General features: G+C 38.2%; 1 pseudogene; it reads left to right on the top strand.

Moving 5' to 3' along the window:
• The first annotated feature begins 19,363 nt into the window (after positions 1 to 19,363).
• Positions 19,364 to 20,251, top strand: LOC101824459 (annotated as a pseudogene).
• The last annotated feature ends 4,807 nt before the right edge of the window (positions 20,252 to 25,058 follow it).

Raw genomic sequence — 25,058 nt, 5'->3', positions numbered from 1 at the left:
CACTACAATCATACATGCCATTACAACCCCAAGATAGCAGATATAATATCTAGCTTAATCTTGCTCATTTGGAAAACCATAAATACACCATCTGTATTATGATATAAAGATATTAAATATGTTAGAAATAAAATGAATGAAGAAACAATTGAAAAAACTGTGGAAAGTGATAAAAAATGAAGGTTGACATGGGTCATGTTAACAGAGTTTGGGACTGGCTCCAGAATCCCTATCAGATAGTTTGAATACTAGTGCTAATAAGCCATTTAAAAATGAGTGATGAAAAAATACACTGTAAGAAGATTTAACACTGTGGCACATTAGAGTGAAAATAGATAAAGAAGTTCTATGACTGCAAGTGTTTGGTGTTTAAATTGATGAGGCATTGAGGTGGGAGTGGGGGCAAGAGGCACGAATGATGAAGCAGCCTTTGCCAAGGTGTGTTCTGATCACTATGTCAGTTGCAGTTGTTCAAGGGGGTCTGAAGTTCCTACTGCCTGAGGATAGTAATCTGGCTCCCATATGGTGATTTCTCATACATGCTGACCTGAATAATTGCCCTCCAATGGTGGGTGCTTTCTTCTGTAACAGAGGGTCACTGCAGATGACCTAAAGGAAAGGAAACAGGTGCACGTGAAAGCAAAGAGGTAGCTTTGTCTTGACTTGTGGGACATTGTTGGAACAAGTGAGGGGGGTCAGTATCTCCTATGTGTCTTTTCTAGTCATGAACTGAGACAGATCAGATGAATTTAAAGTATTAAAGAGAAATTAAATTAGAAATAAGGAAGAGATAAGGAAACTACAAATTAAGCAAAGGTCTACAAGTTAGAAAATCAGGACATTTGTTATGCTTGATATGGTTACATAAGATATCAAGAAATGCACAAGTGGCTCTCTTAAAGCTTTAGGGTACTAAACAAAATGGATCAAAAAGATGTTGATATAAAATGTGTATTTAGAAGTCTGGTTTTGAGGATTAATGACAAAGAGAGTAAGGGTAGTGATAGACATAAGTTTCACATGCCACTAATGTGTTGTTTCTTATTTGCACTGCAAGCAGAACATACATTAATTCTGAAATGTGGAAGTGTAGAAAAATGTTAGTCAGTTATTTTTCAGGAAAATTGAGATGTGAGTTAAATCATAGGAATGCTAGATTTGCCTCCTCTTCCAACCTTTCACTTGCTTTTAAATTAACTTTTCCTCCTCTCTTAGACTCTCCATCATCTTTTATCACCTATTCTTTCTGTTTAATGTGCTGTGCTCTCTTATCCTCTCCTGACATTAACTTCATATGAATTGGTTTACACCAAAATAAACTCATATCCTGAAGCCAGGGAAGGTTTATACTCAAGAAAAAAAGGGGATGGACATCTAGACTGGAAGTCAGGTATTTTCTACCCATTTCTCTAGTGTAACCCCATGTCTCATAAATGAACTTTGCACTTCTTGTCCACTTGAAGATTGACAGGTCAGGTGGAGAGCTCTTCTGTGATCCATATGTTTCATTCTGAATGCATATGCTCCTGTAACTAATTTATGTCTTCCAGCTCTATTGACCTCAGATTTTAGTGACAAAGCTTAGTCCAGTCAATATTTACTAAAATTCTTTCATGGGCTCAGTATCAAGCTGTGTATCTCCAGTGTGCTGTCAGAATATAGCAGAAACAAACTTAGTTCTGGAGAACTTTAAGATCTATTATATCAACATATATAGATGCCAACCTGAATCATTCTCTTCCCTGAACAACACTAAGCTACTAAAAGAAAGAAACAAACAATGATTTATCTCAATACATAAAATAAAGAGCAACACAAGGTGGATCAAGTGGTGGAGCATGAGGAAGAGAGGGGACAGGAAGAAGAGAAGGAAGTTGAGGAAGTAGGAAATGAGCAGAAGCAGTATAAGGGCTGGGGTATCAGGAGGCTCATACTTGCATATATCTCTTAGTGACTATTCCGCATGAAAATGAAGAGTATAAGCTACTAATCCCAGGATTTGAATATCAAAGGCATGAGGTTTTCCCTGGAGGAATAAAGAAAGCCAATGATTCTCTGTCAGCAGAAATACTTTATGAAAAAGTATTTACTATTTACTTTTATTGCTTTTGCTGATCTATTGCAGTGTATATTCTAGTAGTTCGGGAAGAATAGATTATACATTAATTAAATTAATTTGACCTAGGAATACAGATTTTTTGACTGAACATCAAATATTAATTGGTCTGATCAACTTCTTGCTCTTGACCATTATCCTTACTTATTCTCGCAGGCAATTTTATCTTACCTTTTATTCCTTCTGTCACACTGTAAAACACTTACATTGTGCTCATTTGAAAGATGAATTCCCCTCATAGGCATTGGGCATCTGGCCTATTAGGTAACAGTTGCTGGAGCTATTTGGAAAGGTTTGAGTAATATACGTGATGGAGTCAGGCATTGAGAATAAAAATCCTCACCTACCTTAACCTCCCTTTTTTTTTTTTTGCTTCATGCTTGTGATTCAGGATGTGAGCTTCTGTCTTTCTGCAATGTTTCCTGGATGTCATGGACTCTAATCCTTCAGAACCATAAGCTGAAATGAACTCTTCCATAAATTTCCTTCGTCATAGTGTTTTATCAAAGCAAACAAATAACTAATACAGAAATTGGTACTGCAAGGTGTTGTTGTTGCGAAGAATCTGACAATTTTTTGAGGAATGTAAAACATTTTGGATATTTGGGCTAGCTTAATTCTGTAAAGAGCTTCATGGACTGTCCTAATAGGAACTTTGAAGACAGTGTTAGCAAGAGCTATTTGGACTGCTAAAGCACAGCTCAGGAAGTTTCTTGCTTTTTTCCTTCCTTCCTTCCTTCCTTCCTTCCTTCCTTCCTTCCTTCCTTCCTTCCTTCCTTCCTTCCTTCCTTGTTTTTTATTTTTTTATTTTTTATTTTTTAAGACAGGGTTGCTCTCATAGCCTTGGCTGTCCTGGACCTGTCTCTGTAGACCAGGCTGGTCTTGAACTCACAGAGATCTGCTTGACTCTCCCTCCCAAGTGCTGGGATTAAATGCATGCACCAACAGTACCCTCAAAATTTTTCAACATGGGAAAATATTAGCAACTGGACTAATGACTATCCTTTGGTATTTTTGCAAAAACTGTGGTGATTTTCTTCTCTTGTCCTAAGAACTCACCCAATGATGAATTAAAAAGTAACAGATTAATCTTTGAAGGAGGAGATTCTCAGGTAGCCTGATATTGACTTTGTCTTGTAGTTATTACTAATTATTCTTGTGAAGGCCTACAATGAAAATAGGCAGAAGGAAATACAAAATATACAGCTTGGAAAACAATACTAAAAAAATCCACAAAGCTTCTTCTGGAAGAGAGACTGAAATTGTTTAAAAAATTTAGTACTAAACAAAGAGGGCCTTAATCTTCATTGGAATAAAGGAAAGAGTACCATCAGAGCAGAACCCATTTAGTCAAGCTTTCAAATTCCAAGAAAAATGTCTAAAAGATCTTTTACTAGTTGGCTCTCCCACAAGTTCTGTGCCGCCATTGCCCTAGCATATTTTGCACACAGGACTTATACTCTTCTGACCAGAGTGGTCTTCCTGTTTCTCTTTCTGTAGCCTGAAGGGAAGAGGTAGAATTTATTCAAGGGAGATAAGTGTGTTACATACAGCACATCTGGAGGAGTAAAATCATCTAAGCCTTTTGACACGACATGCAGTTATAGGATTTTCCATTTGCCTTGCTTGGTTTTAGTCTATCTTTGATCCAGTATTTCTTCACTATTCCTCTGTTTATGCCTTTTAGAATGGGAATATATGTTTGCTGTCATTGTATGTTGTAAGTTTGTAATTTGCTTTTTGATTTTATATGGGGATGCAATAATGAGAATGCCTTGAGCTCAGAAGAGATTTCAGATTTTTATACATTGTTAAGACAATGAAAAATTATGGAGACCTTATAAGTCAGACCAAATACATTTTGTATTATGTTATTACCTCAAGCCTGTGGGGGCCAGTAAGTGGCATGTGGCATCTTGAATGAGAAATGTTCCTAATTATTGGTGATATTTGGGAAGTTAAGTTGGTATAGCCTTTCTGGAGGAACTGTTACTGGCAATAGTCTTTGAGAGGAAATACCTTGCCTAATTGTAGTTTACTCCCTATGCTTTCTGCTTTCAATTCAAGATGTTATCTCTTTGCTTGCTGCCACACTTCCATGCCATCATGGATTCTAAAGTTCTGCAACCATAAACCCAAAACTCTTTCTTCCTTTAGTTTCCTTTGCATGTTATTCTATTACAGAAATAGGAAAATAACTAAGATACATGGTATTTTAATTTGAAATTGGGTTGAAATTGGATTGTCAGAATTCAGTTCTAGGACAGGCAGAAAAAAATGTGTGAAAGCTATAACAATGACTATAGCCTAAAAATAGTAGGAGAAAGAAATGTAGAGCATTTAAAATTGCTACACTTTCACATTCCCATTTAATGTATCTCTTTAAATAGTTTGGCAATTTTCCTTAACCAGAGGTCTTTGAATGCTGGTAGAGATTTTTTAAATAGCATACATAACATATGAACATTGTACATTTAAGACTGAATATGGCTATTCTATTCCTTGGAAAGTTACAGTATTGTAAGGGTTTAAAAGAAAGAGATATATGGGGTAGGTATTTGAAGAATAATGGAGAGGACTCATTCATTCTACAGTTAGTTATTGAGGGCTTCACAATAACATGACATGAGGACCAAAACTGGAAGAATGACAGATGCCCAGCATTAGAGAAGTTCAGGGAAAAGGCAAAGGTGGAGAAGTTATTAAGTTCAGAGATTGTCTTTGTAGACTGGAGAGATATTGAAGAATATTCTGTAAAATGGTAAATGCTACTCAACAAGTCTCATGGGTGCAGTTATATTTTAATATGTTACTCAATTGACTAATTACATTAGTGAGTCTAGAGGTGATCTATATGTATTATCATTGGGTTTTTTAACATTTGAGTATGTTTATGTTTTTCTTTTTTCCTCTTATTGAAAATAGATCATTTTTCACATAACTTGATTATAATTTTTCCCTCCTAGACCTTCCCAATACCTCCCAACTTCCTCTCCACTACAGATCCACTCTCTTTCTGTCTTTCACTAGAAAAGACTAGGACATGAGTAAATAAAATATAATATGAAACAAAGACTATCATATAAAAATTGGACAAGACAAACCCAGAGTGAGGAAAAGAGTCACAAGTGCAGGCACAAGAGTCAGAGACACACTCATTTTGACATTCACTAGTCCCATAAAAATACAAAGCCAATAACTATAATATATACATGGAGCATCTAGTACAGACCCATGTAGACCAGGTGTCTACTTCTTCAATCTGTAAGCTCATATATCCACTGCTTATTCATTCAAAGGGCTGTGTTCTCCTAGTGTCCTCTATTGTCTCTTGCTCTTACAATCTCCATGCGATTCCCAGAACCCTGAGGGGAGGAATTTAGACTCTCCACATAGTACCTGGCTGTGTGGTCTCTACATTTATTCCAATCTGATGTTAGAAGAAGCCTCTGGTGGTGACTAGATAAGGCACTGATCTATGAGTATAGCAGCATATCATTAGGAGTAATTTTATTAATATGTATTTTTAGACTAGTAGTGTTTTATTTTACCTTAGGTCTCTGGGATATATAGTCTCTGGTTCTTGGTTACAAAAGTCATGATGGGTATGGGATCCTTTTCATGGAGTGTGCCTTAAGTCAAATCAATCACTAGTTGGCTACTCCCACAAGTTCTGTGCCGCCATTGCCCTAGCATATTTTGCACACAGGACTTATACTCTTCTGATCAGAGTGGTCTTCCTGTTTCTCTTTCTGTAGCCTGAAGGGTATCTTCCACAAACAGAGAGACTAGAATGTAGGGATGAAAATTGCATTTAAGCACCAGCTTGACATCTTCATGTTTAAGGAGTTGTGTGGGTGTTGTCCTCAGCAATGGAACCCCAGTAAGAGTTTGCAAAGAACACCCTTTTGTTTTAGCAACAGAATGGATTGTTTGGGGATTTCTGTAGGACCCTTTGGCCAACAACTCAAATGAAGGCAACCTAGTCACACCATTGGTAGTGTCACCTGGCAACAAGAAAAGGCCAGTCTAGACTCTGTATCCTTGTTACTAGGAGTCCTCATTAGGGTCACCTTTATACATTACAGTGAGTTTCCACTGCACGAGGTTTCTGCATCCCCCCAAATGCCCCTATTCCATCCATCTCTCCACCTCCTGTCAAGCTCTTTTCCAACCTTCTACTTCTACTCTCATCTTCACCCACTCCCCAGTGTGCCCATAAAAATCTATTCTAATTTCCTTTACAAGGAAGATTCGTGCATCCCCTTTAGACTTCTCCTCTTTACCTAACCTCTCTGGATGTACGGATTGCAGCTTGTTTTTCATTACTTAATGGCTAATATCTACTTATGAATGAATACATAATATATATGAGTTACCTGACTTCAGATGACTTTTTTGTAGTTCCATCTATTTGCCTGAATTTTTAATCCCATGTTTTTAATAGTGGAGTAATATTCCATTGTGTAAATGTAACACATTTTGTGTATCTGTTCTTCTTTTGAGGGACATCTGTGCTGTTTCAATTTTCTGGCTATTATGCATAAATGCAGTCAACATGGTTGAGCAAGTTTACTTGTGGTAGGATAGGCCATCCTTTGGGTACATTCCAAAGACTAGCACAGATGGATTTTTAGGTAGATTGATTCCCAACTTTCTGAGGAACTGTCATATTGATTTCTATAGTGGCTCTACAACTTTGAATTCCCATTAGCAATGGAGAAGTGTTCTTCTTATTGTATATACTTGCTAGCATCATCTGCCACTTGTGTTATTGATCTTAGCCATACTGATGGGTGTAAGAAGGAATCGCTAAGCAGTTTTTATTTCATTTCTTAAAACCTAAATCCATTTGAGTTATCAGTATTGAAAATTCTGTTTAGATCTATACCCAATTTCTAACTGGATTTTTAGTATCTACTTTCTTGAGTTCTTCATATATATTGGATATTAGTCCTCTATAGGACGTGAAGTTCATAAAAATCTTTTCTTAGTTGCAGGTTATTTATTTGTCTGAATGATGGTGTCCTTTGCCATACAGAGATTTTCAGTTTCATGAGGTCCCATTTATTAACTGCTGATCTTAATGTCTATGATATAGGAGTTCTGTTCAGAAATTCTCCCCTGTGCCTATGAGTTCAAAGCTATTTACCACTTTCTCATCTATCAGGCTCAATATATCTGGCTTTATATTGAAGTCTTTTATCCACTTGGACGTAATTTTTGTGCAGTATGGTAAGTATGGCTATATTTGCATTCTTGTATACACAGCCACCCAGATTGACCAGCACCATTAGTTAAAGATACTGTCTTTTTTCCAGTGTATGTTGTTTAGTTTTTTATATTTAAAAAATCAGGTGTCCATATTTGTGTGTATTTGTGTTTTGGATTTCAATTCAATTCCATTGATCAATGCTTCTGTCTTTCATGCTAATACCATGGTGTTTCTATTACTATAGATATATATTACAACTAGAAATCATGAATGGTGAGAGCCAAAACAGGTCTTTTATTCAGGATTATTTTAGCTAGACTGGGTCTTTTGTTTTAGCATATTAAGTTAAGAATTGTTGATTCAAGGTCTATCAAGAACTGTGTCTTGTGGAGTAGATAAGTATTGATCCTTCAGAGTGGGAGCAGGAAAGAAGAGAGGGGGAGAAGAGGAAGAGAGAGTAGGTTATGGAGGAACAGGAAGGTTGAGTGGGGGGTAGAATAGGGGGAAGAGGGAGTCATAGGTTAGAAGACAGATCAGGTACCAGAGTGACCTCTAGTGATCTAAAGGGATGACACCAACTGGCAAGCTAAGCAATAGTCGAGAGACCACTTTAAATGCCCATTCCTGATAATGAACTTGATGTCTATAAACATCCTGGAGCCTACATCCAGTGACTGATGGAAGCAGAGGCAAACACCCACACTTTTTTTTTAATTTTATTTTTCAATTTAAATTTAGACTAGAAACAAGGATGCTTCACAAGTCAGTTCCACGTCCTTCTCCCTTTCCCTCCCCTCCTCCCATGCAATCCCCCAACCCCCCCCATTATCCCCTCATTTCCCCAGGGAGGGTGAGGCCCTCCATGGGGGTGTCCATAGTCTGTCATTTCATACAGGGCAGGGCCTAGACCCTCCCCTAAGAGTTCAGGGTGAGTGTGCATCTCACATTGTTGGACTCCAAAGTCTGTGTATATACTCAGGATGAGTACTGATCTACTGCCCAAGGATCAATAGATTACCTAGGCCTCCTCACTGACACCACATTCAGGGGGTCTTGATCAGTCCCATGCTGGATTACCAGGCAGATGCCTGGGATTCAAGAGTTAACCTTTGTCAGGTCAGATGTTTCTGGGGGTTAAACCAGCCCAGTCTTAATCCCTCTGGTCATCAGCCCTCCCTCTCTGTTACTGGCTTTCTTGAGTTCAGCTCAGTACTTAACCATAGGAGTCTGCCTCTTCTTCCATCAGCCACTGAATGAAGTTTCTGTTTCCCAGACTCTCTGGCCATGGGATTGTAGGGGGCACTCCGCAGTTCTATGTCTAAAATGAGAGAGTACATGCCATGTTTCTCTTTTTGTGACTGCGTTACCTCACTCAGGATGGTTTCTTCTAGTGTCATCCATTTGCCTGCGAATCTCAGGATTCCATTGTTTTTTTCTGCTGAATAGTACTCCATTGTGTAAATGTACCACATTTTCTCTATCCACTCTTCAGTTGAGGGACATCTAGGGTGCTTCCAAGTTCTGGCTATTACAAATAATGCTGCTATGAACATAGTGGAACAGACATCCTTGTTGTATGAATGGGCATCTTTTGGATATATGCTTAAGAATGGAGTTGCTGGGTCTTGTGGTAGGTTTATTTCCATTTTTCTGAGGAATCTCCATACTGATTTCCAAAGTGGCTGAACCAGTTGGCACTCCCACCAGCAATGGAAGAGTGTTCCCTTTTCACCATATCCTCTCCAGCATAAATTGTCCTTGGTGTTTTTGATTTTAGCCATTCTGACAGGAGTGAGATGGTATCTCAGAGTTGTTTTGATTTGCATTTCCTGGATGGCTAAGGATGTTGAGCACTTTCTCAAATGCCTCTCAGCCATTTTAGACTACTCTATTGAAAATTCTCTATTTAGTTCTGCAGCCCATTTTTTAATTGGATCCTTTGGTGTGTTGGAGACTTGCTTCTTGAGTTCTTTGTAAATTTTGGAGATCAACCCTCTGTCAGATGTGGGACTAGTGAATATTTTTTCCCATTCTGTGGGCTGCCTTTTTGTCTTGCTGACTGTGTCCGTTGCCTTACAGAAGCTTCTCAGTTTCAGGAGGATCTATTCACTAATTGTTGATCTCACTGTCTGTGCTAGTGGTGTTATATTCAGGAAGCTGTCACCTGTACCAATTCGTTCAAGGGTACCACCCACTGAGAAGAAGGTATATTCTTTTTTATGTGGATGAAATGTTCTATAGATGTCTGTTAATCCCAGTTGGGTCATTACTTCTATTAGACCCTTTGCTTCTTTGTCGATTTTCTGTTTGTAATTCCTGTCTAGTGGTGAGAGTGGTGTGTTTAAATCTCCCACTATAACAGTGTGGGGCTTTATATGTGATTTAAGTTCTAATAACGTTTCTTTTACGAATGTGGTTGCCTTTGTATTTGGGGCATAGATGTTCAGGATAGCAACTTCATCTTGGTGGATTTCAACTGTGATGAGTATGTAATGACCTCCTTCATCTCTTTTTATTGATTTTATCTTAAAGTCTAGTTTGTTAGGTATTAGGATTGCTACCCCTGCTTGTTTCTTGGGTCCATTTGATTGAAAAAAAATTCCCAACCTTTATCTCTCAGGTAATATGTGTCTTTGAGGGTGAAGTGTGTTTCTTGTATGCAGCAGAAAGAAGGGTTCTGTCTTTGAATCCATTCTGCTAGTCTGTGTCTTTTTATGGGTGAGTTAAGGCCATTAATGTTGTGGGATATTAATGACCATTGATTGCTCATCCTTCTTCGATTTGCAATGGTTGTTGTTCATGGAATTATGTGTGGAATTTCACCCCTTTGTTCTTTTGGCTGTTGGTAGAGAGTGATTCTCTAAGGCCTATGTTTTTCTGTTTGTAGTTAGCTTCCTTGTGTTGGAATTTTCCTTCCAAAACTTTCTGTAGGGCTGGGTTAGTGGATACGTATTTCTTGAATCTAGTTTTGTCATGGAATATCTTGTTTTCTCCATCTATAGTGATTGAGAGCTTTGCCGGGTATAGTAGTCTGGGCTGACATCCATGGTCTCTTAGTGTTGGTAGAATATCTATCCAGGACCTTCTGGCTTTCAGAGTTTCCATGGAGAAGTCAGGAAACACCCAGACTTAAATACTGAACTGAACCCATGGAACCCAGAGACAGAGAGGAGTGATAAGCAAATTGGCAAAGAATGGGCTGGCAAAACCAGCAGAGACAGCTGATCTGAACAAGGGGGAGCTCTTGGACCCCAGACGACAGCTGGGAGGCCAGCATGGGACTGATCCTGATCCCCTGAGTGTGAGAATCAGTGAGGATGCCTGGGCAACCTATGGGGTCCTGGGAAGTAGATCAGTGTTTATCCCTGGCATACAAATGGATTTAGTGTGTCCATCACACAAAGAGGGATGCTCTCTCAGCTTGGACTCTTAGGGGAGTGCCTGGACCCTGCCTTGAGTGAAATGACAGACTCTACATATCCCCTATGTGAAAGGAAGTGGGGATAGGGTGGGAGGCTGGGGGGGGGGGTTGGTGGGGGGATGCGGGAGGAGGGAGGGAGACGGAACTGGGATTGACATGTGAAGCAAGCTATTTAAAATTAAAGTAATAAAAAATGAAAAAAATAATAAATTTATCTAAATACTAAAAAAATGGACTTTGGGTGCCCATCCCACATGAGAGAAGCACTCTTATCCTGGAATCTCGGGGGAGGGTCTAGACCTTGCCCTGTATGAAATGACAGGCAATGGACACCCCATGGATGGCCTCACCCTCCCTGGGAAATGAGGGGGTATGAGGAGGTGGTTGGTGGGAGGGTGTAGGAGGAGGGGAGGGAAAGGGAGTGGGACCTGGGATTGACATGTGAAGCAACTTTGTTTCTAATTTAAATTTAAATTTAAAAATAAAAAAATAAAAAAGAACTGTGTTGGTCTTTTGATAGTGACTGTAGATTGCTTTTAGTAGGATGACCATTTTTACTATGTTACTCCCACTGATCCATAAAAATAGGTCTTTCTACCTTCTCACAACTTCTATTTCCTTATTCTAAGACTTAAAATTTGTATCGGATAATTCTTTCACATGCTTAGCTACATTTATACCATGTATTTTGTAGCATTTGAGGCAATTGTGAAAGTTATTGCTTCATTGATTTCTTCCTCGGTCTATTTGTTATTTGTAGAGGTCTTTGATTTTTTTTTCTTTTCAGTTAATCTTGTATCCAGATAATTTGCTGAAAATGTTTATTATCTGTAGAAGTTCTCAGGTTTAATTTTTATAGTCATTAAGGTATACTCTACTGTGATTTGTAATAATGATACTTTGATTTTCTTCCTTTCCATTTTGTATCTTCTTGAACTCCTTCAATTGACTTATTGCTCTTGCTAAAATATCAGGTATCATATTGAGTAGATATGAGGTGGTCAACATATTTTCTTTCTGAATTTGGAGTAATTGCTTTTATTTTATCTCCATTTAATTTGACACTGACTATAAACTTGAAGTATATTTCTTTGTTGTATTCAAATGTGTGTTTTTTCCCCTAATATCTCTCTCTACCTCTTAGTTAGTTTGGATAAAGATTTATCTATTTTGTTGATGTTTTCAAAGAACCTAATGTTTTTTTTTCCTTGATTCTTTGTATTTTTCTCTTTTACTTCTATTTTATTGTTTTCAGCACTCAAGTTGGCTGTTTATTAACATCCACTCTTCTTGGTTTTGATTACTTCTTTTTGTTCTAGAGCTTTCAAGTGTGCTGTTAAGTTGATTGTATGAGGTCTCTCTCTCTTCCTCTCTCTCTCTCTCTCTCTCTCTCTCTCTCTCTCTCTCTCTCTCTCTGTGTGTGTGTGTGTGTGTGTATGTATAAGCAGTTAGTGCTGTGAACTTTTCTGTTAGAATGGCATTTATTGTGTTCCATACGTTTTTGGTGTGCTGTGTATTCATTTTCAATGAATTCTGAAACTGTTCAATTTCTTTATGTACCATTTCATTTTTTAATAAGTAGAGAGTTGTTCAGCTTCTATGAGTTTACAAATTTTCTGTTGATATGTAGCTCTAATATGTAGTGGTCTGATAGGAATCAGGGAACTATTTCAGTTTTTTTTTTGTAACCATTGAAACTTGCTTTGTGTCTAAATACGTGGTCAATTTTGGCAAAAAGTTCCATGAGTTGCAGAGAAAAATGTATATTCTTTTGTTTTTGGGTGAAATGTTCTGTATATATCTGTTATGCCCATTTGGTTAACAATATATATTAGATCTAGTATTTCTATGTTTAGTTTTTATCTGAATGACCTGTGTGTTGGGGAGAGTGAGGTAATCAAGTGTGTGAGGGTTGGTATGCCATTTATGCTGTAGTAGGGTTTCTTTTACAATTTTACATGCTCTTGTGTTTGGGGCACAGGTAATAAAAATTGAAATACTATCTTGGTGGATTTTTCCTTTGATGAATTTGTAGTGTCTTGCCCTATCACTTTTGATTACTTTTGTTAGATATTATATGGATACACCATCTTGCTATTTAGGGTCTTTCATTGGAGTATCTTTTTCTAACACTTTATCCTGAGGTAATATCTATACTTGATGTTGAGGTGTGTTTATTAGATGAAGCAGAAGGATGATTCTTGCTTTTCATAAATTGTGTTAATCTATGTCCTTTTGGGGGGATTGGATGCAATGACATTGAGAAGTATCAATGGCTAACAATTGTTGATTCCTATTATTTTGTTCCATTTTTTGTTGTTGTTATTGGTGGTGGTAGTGTGTGTGTGTGTGTGCATGTGTGTGTGTGTGTGTGTGTGTGTTCCTTCTTCTGATTTTCCTAGTATGAGATTATATATTTCCTGTGTTTTTATGGGTACAGTTAAGCCTCCTTAGGTTGGAGTTTTCCTTCTATCACCTTCTGTTGGACTGTATTTGTAGGTAGATATTATTTAAATTTTACTTTATCATTGATTATCTTACTTTCTTCATCTATGATTATTGAAGGTTTTTTGGGTAAAGTAGTTTGGGTTGGCATCTGTGTTCTCTTAGTATCTGCAGCCTTTCTGTCCATGTCTTTTTGGCTTTTAGTGTCACCATTGAGAAGTCAGGTGTAATTCTTAATTGGTTTGCCTTTATATGTTACTAGGTCTTTTCTCCCTGCAGCATTTAGTATTCTTCCATGTTTCTTTATGTTTGCTGTTTCGGTAATATGTGGCAAGGGACTTTCTTTTCTGGTCCAATCTCTTTGATGGTCTACATTTTTTTTGTACATTTAAAAGCATCTTTTTTAGGTTAGGAAAATTTTCTTCTATGATTTTCTTGAAAGTATTTTCTAAGGGTTTGAGCTACATTTCTTCTCCTTCTTCTGTACCTATTATTCTTCCTTTATAGATTTAACATTTTCTTTGACTGATAAATTTATTTTTTCTATCATATTTCCAATACTTGATATTCTTTCTTCCATCTCTTATATTCTGTTGGTGAAGTTTGCTCTGTAATTCTTGTTTGATTTCTTAAATTTTTATTTCAGGAATTCCTTAGTTTGTGTTTTCTTTGTTGCTTTAATTTCCATTTTCTTATCTTGAACAGTTTTTCTTTAATTTCATTCCACACTTTGTGTTTTCCTTAAGAGATGTATTAAGTTCCTCCTTAAGGACCACTTTCATCTTCATACTGTTGATTTTAATGTTCTTTATTTGCTACAGCTCTGTTGCAATATTCAGATCTGTTGTGGTAGAATAGCTTGGATCTAGTGGAGACATACTATATTATAGTGTTTTTATGCTGGCATCTGGATTTGGGATCATCATAGGCATGTGTGGTGATTTCTGGATTTGTCTATGTTGAGTGAGCATTTCATTCACTAGAGTGTGTTTCCTCTTGGATTTTTGGAGAATGTGATGGCTATGTGTTGCCTGTTTTCCTGCTCAGTTGGTGTGTTCATAGGGAACGCTGGCTGGCATTGAATTCTGGGATAATTAAATGAGTTGGGGGAAGGAAATTTGGAGAAGAAGGTCTTTGTTATCTTTTGGGGATGGGGTAAGAGAATAAAGGGAAACCATAGAAAACTTCCTGACATTGTCTATCTGTGGGTATTTTTAGGCAGACTAGTATATATCCTAGACTAGCCTCCAATTCACTATGTTGTCAACTATGACCACAAACAACTGATTCTTCTGATCCCCTCTCTTGACTGTTGGTTTTTATGCTGTGTTAAGGACAGAATACACACTAAGCAAGCAGCCTGCCAATTGAGTTACATCCTAAGTCCCACTATCTGCATTTTGAGGCATGAACTGTTTGTTAACTTTCCTCATAGTTAAATGCTTTCAGTATTTTTGTGGCGATTTATGTTTACTTCAAGCTGCATTTTTTATTTTAACTTTAATTTTTGTAAACATGTATGTGTACCTGTGTGGAGCTATTTACACATGAGTTCAGGAGTCTGTGGAAGCCAGAAGAGATTACTGTGAGTCACTGGATACGGACACTGGGAACTCAACTCAGGTCCTCTATAAAAATATGTAGTCTTAGCCACTGAACTATCTCTCAACCCCACAGGTTTTTCTTTTTGTGCAGTTCTGGAATGTTCATTTTGAATCTAGAATCATAAAAAAAATCAAGGTTCTTTTAAGAGGCTCTGCTAACAATTAAAAAGTTATACATACAGCTGGAAGTGGCAGTGACCACATCTCCAAGCCGGCAGCTTTTGCTGGATGTCAGACTAAGACAGTGAGCTGGAATCACGCTTAAGCCCGCCATCTTGGAAAAACTGCAGTTTAAACAGCCACGATTTTAACAGATAAGACACGTGGCCAGAAAAACATAAAGATTTACAGTAAAGTCAGACTTTGATAAAGAAAAACCTCTAAAGGTTTACAGTGTGTTTAAAATTATACGTAACATTGAGAGAGAAAAAGAAACGACTTAGTGATAAATAAATAGAGAAGCCGGCTGTGGTGGCACAAGCTGGTAGGATTTGCTGCAGAGGCAGAGGCAGGCGGATTTCCAAAGAGAAACCCTGTCTCAGAGAAAAATAAATAAAAGTGAAAGAAATAGATTAATAATAATTGATAAATAAATAAGCCACGTAAAGATGAAAAATACAAAGAAAGTCTGGATACTGTACACTATTGTGTTTTTCAGTTTTTTGATTGCTCAGGAAGGAACAACTGCTAAAGTATACTTGATTATAAACGCTGCTGAATTAATTCAACTTATATCTTTTGAAAATGCCTTGACTTCAAAATTTAAGTATAAGAATGTTACTTTCAAAAAGAGTTTTTATTTCTGTTTCTACAGAAAATGAAAAGCTGAGGATTCCTTCCAGGCTTCAGTGGTTTGATGAACCAAGACCCCCGAAGCAATGGCCCAAGTGATTCAATATCTAAAATAGCTAAGATGATGGAGCCTCACAGACCCTGAAACTAAGGACTTATACAGGTTTCTGAATTTTGTCTTGCTCCCCATGATGTGAACAGTGCCTCCTTCCAGCATGAAGCAGTTTGGAATGAGCGACGTCCTAATTCCTATCTTGTTTATAAATCTTTGTTTTCATTTAAATGGGATTGTTTATAACTGGTTAATGATCACAACCAATCTCTTTTTAAAGGAAAAAGGGGATTATGGTATGGAAATGAACACTTTGTATGGGTATGATTTTTCATTTATTGATACAAATTCAGGGTCAATTTTGTGATGTGTGTATTTCTCCTCTTGATTAAGTATTATGCTTATACTGATCTTTTAAAAAGTAATACATAATTAAATACAGGCTATAGATAGTTACTTATAATAGTCAGATCTTATTGTTAGGTAAATTAGGTTTTCTAGATATACAGAGATATATTTGAGATAGATAGTCTTCAAACCTTTCAAAGACCTTCAAAAAATGGCATTTAAAATGGTTTAGGGTTTTTCCTGACAATGAGAAATGTCTGCTCCTGGCAGCACCAATTACGTCTGAGAGGAAGATGGGCATCAAAGAAACTCGTTATGGAGTTTGCTTTCAAAATGGCAAGATTGGCCATTTGGGCAAGAAACTGCTCTTGCCTGGACTGCTTGACTGTTGCTGTAAAAACCGGACATGCAGGACCCACAGGAAAGTGATTGCTGAACTCAAACAGTCCTTCAGGGTTCCTGATTTATGGAAGAGTCTATGAGACTTTCTGAGGACACAGAAAAATGACTGACAGACTGCCAATGCAGATGGACAGTTTGAAATTTCCTGCTTTGCTGAGAAATCTTCTGGACACACTGTGGCCTATGGGCTGAAGATGGATGCCCTGCCATTACAGAGGAACATCAGGTGACTGTTCAGGTAGCAAAATGTCTCTGTCAATCCTAGTGTTTATATAATATCCTTCTGCGGTCTTTGATAGAGTTGAAGGTAGATAGTTATAATTATAGTTTTCCTTAGTTATGATAAAAAATAAGCTACGTATAGAACTGTGGACTCACAAGGATGGGATGGATGATATTTTCCTTAAATCTTGCTAAATATTGTAACTATGTTCTTACTTGATAACTGTTCTGTTATACATAATTTGACTATGTTAAAGTTAAATCCTTTCTTTTTGTTTAGACAGAAAAGAGGAGATAAATACTTAAGTCAGAGCTAGCCACTAAGAAACAAACAAGGCCAACAATTTCATAATTAATATAGCCTCCTGTGTGTTCATTTGGGACTGATGCAGCTCTGGAATCAGGCTAGCAGAAAGGCTTCTCTCAAGGAAAAGGAAAAGGATTCCCTTTACAGGACCAGGGGACCAGGTATGCATCCAGGCCTGCCTTCCAGTGCCTGGGGACTGCCTGGGGACTGCCAGAGGGCCTTCCCTCCCATCAGGAGCCTATGCACACCAGTTTCCCTGTCTTCTTCTCCACCCACTGGACCAGGCAATTCAGGGTCTGTTTCTGGTACCGTGCTCCAGTGCCTGGGGACTGCCACTAAGTCTCCCCTCCAGGTGGGAGCCTATGCATCCTAGGTTCCTGGTATTCTTCTCCACCTACAGGTTCAGGACTAGAACCAGGAGAGGAGAACTAACAGAGTATTAGGCTTGCTTTTATCCACCAAAAGGGAACTCTGGTCCTCTAAACACCACAACAGCAAGGGGCTCTTTCTGCACCGACTAGAAGAAGGGATGGGAAAGAGACAATACAAACACACACTGAGCAACAGAAAAACAAATATGACACCACCAGATTCTAGAGACTCCACACCAGCCAGACTCCAACACTCCATTGCAAACAAAGCAGAAGAAATTGACCTTAAAAACAATTTCATGATAATGATAGATGCCCTAAAAGAGGGTATAGGAAAATCCCTCAAAGAAATGGAAGAAAAAAACAAACCAAAAATTGCAAGAAATGGAAGAAAAAGCAAACCAGAAATGGAAGAAAAAACAAACCAAAAAAATCTAAAAATTGCAACAAATGGACTAAAAGACAAGCAAAAATTGCAAGAAACAATTCAAACCTTGAAAGGTTTGAAAACTGAAAAAGAGACAATAAAAAAGTCAGAATCTGAAGGAAGGCTGAAAATTGAAAAGTAGAGCAGTTACTATAGATATAATCATAACCAACAGAATACAAATTATGGAAGAGTGAATATCATGTGTTGAAGATATACTAGGATAAACTGATTCATCAATCTAAGAAAACCTTACATCCAACAAATCCCTAACACAAAACATCCAGGAAATATGGGAAACCATGAAAAGACCAAACCTAAGAAAAATAGGTATAGAAGAAGGTGAAGTAAACCAACTCAAAGGGGCAGAAAATATATTCAACAAAATGATGGAAGAAAACTTTCCCAACATAAAGAAAGACATTTCAATGAAGATACAAGAAACTTACAGAACACCAAATAGAGTGCACCACAAAAAAAATCCCTCACCACATAATAATCAAGACCCCAAATATACAGAATAAAGAAAGACTATTAAGAGCAGCTGAGGGAAAAGGTCAAGTAACATATAAAGACAGACCTATCAGAATTATACCTGACTTCTCCATGGAAACTCTGAAAGCCAGAAGGTCCTGGATAGATATTCTACCAACATTATGCAACCATGGATACCAGCCCAGACTACTATACCCAGCAAAGCTTTCAATCTCTATAGATGGAGAAAAGAAGATATTCCATGACAAACCTAGATCCAAGCAATACATATCCACTAACCCAGCCCTACAGAAAGTTCTGGAAGAAGAACTCCAACACAAGGAAGTTAACATAGGCATTAGATAATCCCACTTACCAACAGCCAAAAGAAAAAAAGGGGTGGAATTCCAACAACAACAACCATTCCAAATCAAAGAAGAAGGAACAATCAATGGTCATTAATAGCTCTCAATAGTAATGGTCTTTACTTGCCCATAGAAAGATTCAGGCTAACAGAATGGCTTGGAAGACAGAACCCATCCTTATGCTGCATACAAGAAACACACCTCAGCCTCAAAGACAGACATTACCTCAGAGTTAAAGGTTGGGAAAAGATTTTCCAATCAAATGGACCCAAGAGACAAACGGGTATAGCAAGACTAATACCTAAAAATAAGACTTTAAAATAAAATCAATCAAAAGACATGAATGTTGATAATCTTAACTTAGCTTGGGGAAAGATTTTCCAATGAAATGGACACAAGAAACAAGTGGGGTTAGCAATCTTAATATCTAACAATTTAGAATTTAAACTAAAATTAATCAAAAGAGATGATGGAGGTCATTTCATACTCATCATAGGAGAAATCCACTAAGATGAGATCTCTATTCTGAACATCTATGCCCCAAATACAAAGGCATATACATTCATAAAAGAAGCATTACTAAAACTCACATCACATATGACATCTCACACACTCATAGTGGGAGACTTCAACACCCTACCCTTACCACTACACCACTAGACAGGACTACAAGACAGAAAATTAACAAAGAAACAAAGGAATTAATAGAAATTATGACCCAACTGGGTTTAACAGACATCTATAAAACATTCCATCCAAACACAAAAGAATATACCTTCGCTTCTTCTACTTCGGGAAAACACCAAATGGCAGATGACGCCGGTGCAGCGGGAGGGCCCGGAGGACCCGGGTGCCCGGGATTAGGCGGCCGCCGCGGCGGCTTCCGTGAAGGCTTCGGCAGTGGCCTCAGGGGCCTCGGTCCTGGTCGAGGCCATGGCCTTGGTCGAGGCCGCGGGGCTCGTGGAGGTAAAGCCGAAGAAAAGGAGTGGATCCCCGTCACCAAGCTGGGCCGCCTGGTTAAGGACATGAAGATCAAGTCCCTGGAGGAGATCTACCTGTTCTCCCTGCCCATTAAGGAATCCGAGATTATTGATTTTTTTCTGGGCGCATCTCTAAAGGATGAAGTTCTAAAAATCATGCCAGTACAGAAGCAGACTCGGGCTGGCCAGCGCACCAGGTTCAAGGCTTTTGTCGCTATTGGGGACTACAACGGTCATGTTGGTCTTGGTGTGAAGTGCTCCAAGGAGGTAGCCACAGCCATCCGGGGGGCCATCATCTTGGCCAAGCTTTCCATTGTCCCTGTGCGGAGAGGTTACTGGGGGAACAAGATTGGCAAGCCCCACACTGTCCCATGCAAAGTGACGGGCCGCTGTGGCTCTGTGTTGGTGCGTCTCATCCCTGCCCCTAGAGGCACTGGCATCGTCTCTGCTCCTGTGCCCAAGAAGCTACTGATGATGGCTGGTATTGATGACTGCTACACGTCAGCCAGGGGCTGCACTGCCACCCTGGCAACTTTGCCAAGGCCACCTTTGATGCCATCTCCAAGACCTACAGCTACCTGACCCCTGACCTCTGGAAAGAGACTGTGTTCACCAAGTCTCCTTATCAGGAATTCACGGACCATCTTGTGAAAGCCCACACCAGAGTCTCTGTTCAGAGGACCCAGGCTCCAGCTGTGGCCACCACATAAGGGTTTTCATACAAGAAAAATAAAGTGAATTAAGTCTGTTAAAAAAAAAGAATATACCTTCTTCTCAACACTACAGGGAATCTTCTCAAAAATCAACCACATACTTGGCAACATAGCAAATCTCAACAGGTGTAGAAGAAATAAAAAAAAGAAATTAAAGACTTCCTATAATTCAATGAGAATAAGACTCAACATACCCAAACTTATGGGAAACTTTGAAAGCAGTGCTGAGAAGAAAGGTCATAGCACTAAGTGCCCACATGAAGAAAATGAAGAATAGTTACCCTAGAGAATTAACAGTAAAATTGAAACCTATAGAACAAAAAGAAGCAAACTCACCCTGGAGGAGTACATGCCAGGGAATAATCAAATTTAGTGCTGAAATTAATAAAGTAGAAACTAGGAAAACAATATAAAGAATTAATATATAATATAACAAAGAGTTGGTTCTTTGAGAAAATCAACAAGATAGACAAACCTTTATCCAAACTTACCTCTAGGTAGAGTGTGAACATGCACATTCATACAACAAGGAAGTCTGTCCCACTATGTTAATAGCATCATTATTTGTAATAGCCAGAACAGAAAAGCAACCTAGATGCCCCTCAATTGCAGAGTGGATAGAGAAAATGTGGTATATTACACAATGGAATACTGCTCAGTGCAAAAAAAAATGGAATCTGGAAATTTGCAGACAAATGGATGGAATTAGAAGAATCTATTCTGAGTGAGGTAACCCAGTCACAAAAACATAAATATGGTATGTACTCACTCATATATGGATTTTAGACATGGATCAGGGAATTGCCAGCCTACAATTCCACTGTCAGAGAGTCTAGAAATCAGGGAAGATCCTAAGAGAAATATGCATTTTCCCCCACAGAAGGGGAATGGGACAGTATCTCCTGAGCAAATTGGGAGTATGGAGGGAGGGGAAAGGATCCTGGGAAAAAGAGAGGGTCAGAATAAGAAGGGAGAGGAGGACATGAGGGAGCAGGAAGTTTGAGTCTATGGTTGAATACAGGAGAGCAGGATGAGAGATACCATAATAGAGGGAGTCACTATACGTTTGAGGAGAGATATGGCACTAGTGGGATTTCCAGAGATCTACAAGGATGACACCAACTGACAAACTAAGTAATAGTAGAGAGGCTACCTTAAATGCCCTTCCCTGATAATGATATTGATGTCTATCTTATATGCCGTCCTAGAGCCTTCATACTGAGGTTGATGGAAACAGAGTCAGACACCTGCAGCTAAACACTGAACTGAACTCCTAGAACCCAGTTGCAGATAAGAAGGAATGATGAGCAAAGGGGTCAAGACTGGGATGGTGAAACCCACAGAAACTTCTTACCTGAGAAAGGCAGACATCATCGTCCCCAGACTGATGACTGAGAGGCCAGCATGGGACTGATCCAGACCCTAAAATTTGGGTGTTAGTGAGAGAGAGGGGGGAGAGGGAGGGAGGGAAGAAGGGAAGGGTGGAAGGCTGGAAAGAGGGAAAGGAAGGAGAGAATTGAAAACTTTCCAGTTGTGGTATATCTCCTGTATACATGTACCTTTATTTTTCAACATTTATAACAACCCTGTGAGGGAGATGTTCTCCTTTCTTTCTTTGTTGAGACAAGTGAACACTTAGAGCCTTCCATGAAGTTACTTAAAAGTATACAACTCTTGCTGGCAGGAAAGAAAGGTATCTAATTTGAAACCCTGGCTTTAAGTCTAATAAATACTGCTTTGCACTGAGTCTCAACTTCAAGATCCCAAGGGTTTGTTCTCATATACCAAATCCATTTGGAAATATCCCGGGGACTTAATATAATACTGATTCCAGAAGGAGGATTAACTAATGGCTTGGAGGAGGATTGGGAATTGCTATATAATTTGCAAATCATTTCTAATGCTTTATTTTTTGAAGTTCTAACTTAAAACAGCTTAGCAAAATTTTGCAACCTGTAGACTTAGTGATTTTCCAGGAACATAACTCAAGAAATGGCATACAAATGAAGAGGTGATAAATACTGTATAAACTGCAATCCTGTCCACTAAGGTGCATGTTTAGAAGTTAAAGAAACTCAAGACAAATGATAGATGCTGCAGCACTAAGATGCAAAAGAGGCTGGGGAAAGGTTTCAGGGTCAGAGACATCAGTGTTGGAAGAGAAATCAAGAGATGGGAGAGGAAGAGTATTTCTTACAACATACTTTCTTTAAAAATGCCACAGTGATGGGCTGGAAAGGTGGCCTAGTAGTTAATAGCACTGTGGCTCTTGCACACCTGAGCTCAATTCTCTTGACCCAGGTAGTTGGCTCACAATCAACAACTCTTCCAGCTTCAGGAGTCTGATGCCCCCTTCAGGCCACTGGAGAATTATATACAAGGCATTAATGTCATTGTATCCCATTGGTTTTGTTTCATTGTGTTTTATTTGTAAAAGTTAAAAACCAAGACTTCACATCCAAAATATTTTATTTTATGTTAATCCTATTGAAAACAATATTTCTTTTGCCTTAAATGGTCAAAGTGACCCTCTGTTTATTAGTAAATAAACTTTAATTTTACTACTAGAGTTTCTGAGATTTTTTAAGTAGTACATTTTTCTGTAAATATTGCATTTATTAATGTATGTATTTGTGTGTGTATGCATGTGTGCATGCACATGTACATAGTGTGGAAAACACACAAGTGAGAAGACAACTTGTAAGAGCCACATTTCTTCTTTCTTGTGGGCTCTGGGATTAGAGCAGGTTAGGCTGCAAGACCCTTTACCCATCAAGACATCTTACTGGACCTTAGTCTATTTGATTCTTGAATTCCTGAGTTAGAACTACAGTGGCTTACTTAGATAGCAAGTATAAAGAAATAGTTGATGTGGAAATGCTTTTCATTTAATTGAAAAGCAACTGCAGCTATGAAAAGCAACGTATTGGTAGACTCCTTTCTCCTTGCTGAAAACTTTGGGAGCTGTGACTATATCATCTAGTCAAGTAAGAGCATCCACCATTCTGGAATTTAGGGAGTGTTCAGCCCTGAAACTCCCTTTGCAATCTCATGCTCTGGATCTTCAAGTTCTCATTTGGAGGGATCTTTCTGTTGCTTCAAGTCTCATGACTTCCAGAAGTTTATGGCTTGACTTGGTGTTGGTGCTTGTACATTGCATGTGTTTCTTTTAATGTTAAAAAGTTTTTTGTGATTTAAGGAATAGAAGTCTAGCTTTTCTTTCAGTGTCATACTGAAGATCTAATTGCTTTTTGTGTGTGCATGTGTATATGTGTGGTGCACACCACTGTGTGTGTGTGTGTGTGTGCTACCAGATGTGTGCACACATACAAAAACTGGTGAACATCCAGTTCACTGCTCCATGACTCACTACAAGGTGTATTACTGAACCTGGAAGTATGATGGCAGTCCCCAATTGCCAGTGACCCAACACACACCAAAGTTGGAATTGTAGGCACCAATTTGGCCACTTCCAGCATTTTAAATAGGTCATAGGGATTGGAAGTTAGGTGCTCTTACAAGTACTGTTACCTACTGAGCCAGTTCCTCAACTCCCTTAAAAACAAGTGATCTTGTTTGGGCTTTGATGTTGGCTTCTCTCTAATAATAGTACTAGCTTCCCCCTAATTGTTTTGTTTTGAAGTAGGGAATTCTGAAAAGAATCCACTGGGATAGTACTGAAGATATTGTTAGTTTCATCTTCTAAGTATTAGCATTCTTAATTTGATTCAATTAAAACAGGATTTCTTTGGAAAGACTCTGAAACATGGAGACATAATGATGTCTTAAAGTTTATTGTAAGGACCTAGAAAATAATGAAATTTTTGTTAACAGTTATTCTAGTTCCTTCCCTGTGTGATGGAGGTGCTAACTTTGTGAAATTAGCATATGAAATTAGAGCTAATGAAGTAGCATGTGGTCCATAGAAATGATGAATGACTGACAAGTACACCACTGTCAAGGTACAGAGCTAGAGATCCAGAATATGTTGATTAAAGTTAAGCTGGGGTCTGGACAGATGACTTAGTAGACAAACCACTTACTGTGTATGCAGAAGATCAGAGTGAGGATCTGTAGAATCCATGTAAATATCAGGCAGATATGGTAATCTGCCTGTGGACCTAGGATTCTAAAGGCAGGTCCCTCAGAGCAAGCTAGCTAGCTCAGTCTTGGCTCGGGGTTCAAATGTTTCAATATAGGAGTAGGAAATTTATTAAGGAAAACACTTGATACCACCCTGTAGCTTTGACATGCTTGTCCATAAATGTGTTGTATGCTGAGACAGCATATATAAACTTGTGGATATCATGTACATATATATGAAAAAGATTTTTAAAAATAAATAATTAGTTTAGAACTGCAATACATATGTGATAAGAATAAGAAGACCTTTATTTTATAGTTTGTGAATATGGTGTGTTCTTGGTTTCAAAATTTGACGGTAAAACACAAGGAAATAAAATGGATACCATTTTCACTTAAATCTCTGTATTTTCTCATGGAAATATGAACACATTTTCTTAAAATAACTATGCTTGTAGACAATGCAAACACCATTTTAGCTGTTTCATCATATAACTATCTATCAGAGTTGAAGAAGCTAAGACTATAATAAAATCAGTAAAGAAATTGCTACTGGAAATGATGTGGTAGACTTCTGCCAATATATCAATGTTGGAGTCCTGAACAAAAAAACTGACAAATTCAGATTCTGGAAAACAGAACATAACTTAAATTTCAGTAGTGCTTTCTTCCTAGAATTCAAGTTTCCTTGTAGTAAATATTTCATTTATTCTCCCAGTGA

Source organism: Mesocricetus auratus, unplaced genomic scaffold (genome assembly GCF_017639785.1).
Source record: "Mesocricetus auratus isolate SY011 unplaced genomic scaffold, BCM_Maur_2.0 Super-Scaffold_100676, whole genome shotgun sequence".
Lineage (NCBI taxonomy): Eukaryota > Metazoa > Chordata > Mammalia > Rodentia > Cricetidae > Mesocricetus > Mesocricetus auratus.
Note: the sequence above shows the minus strand (reverse complement) of the source record. Positions and strands in the feature narration are given on the sequence as shown.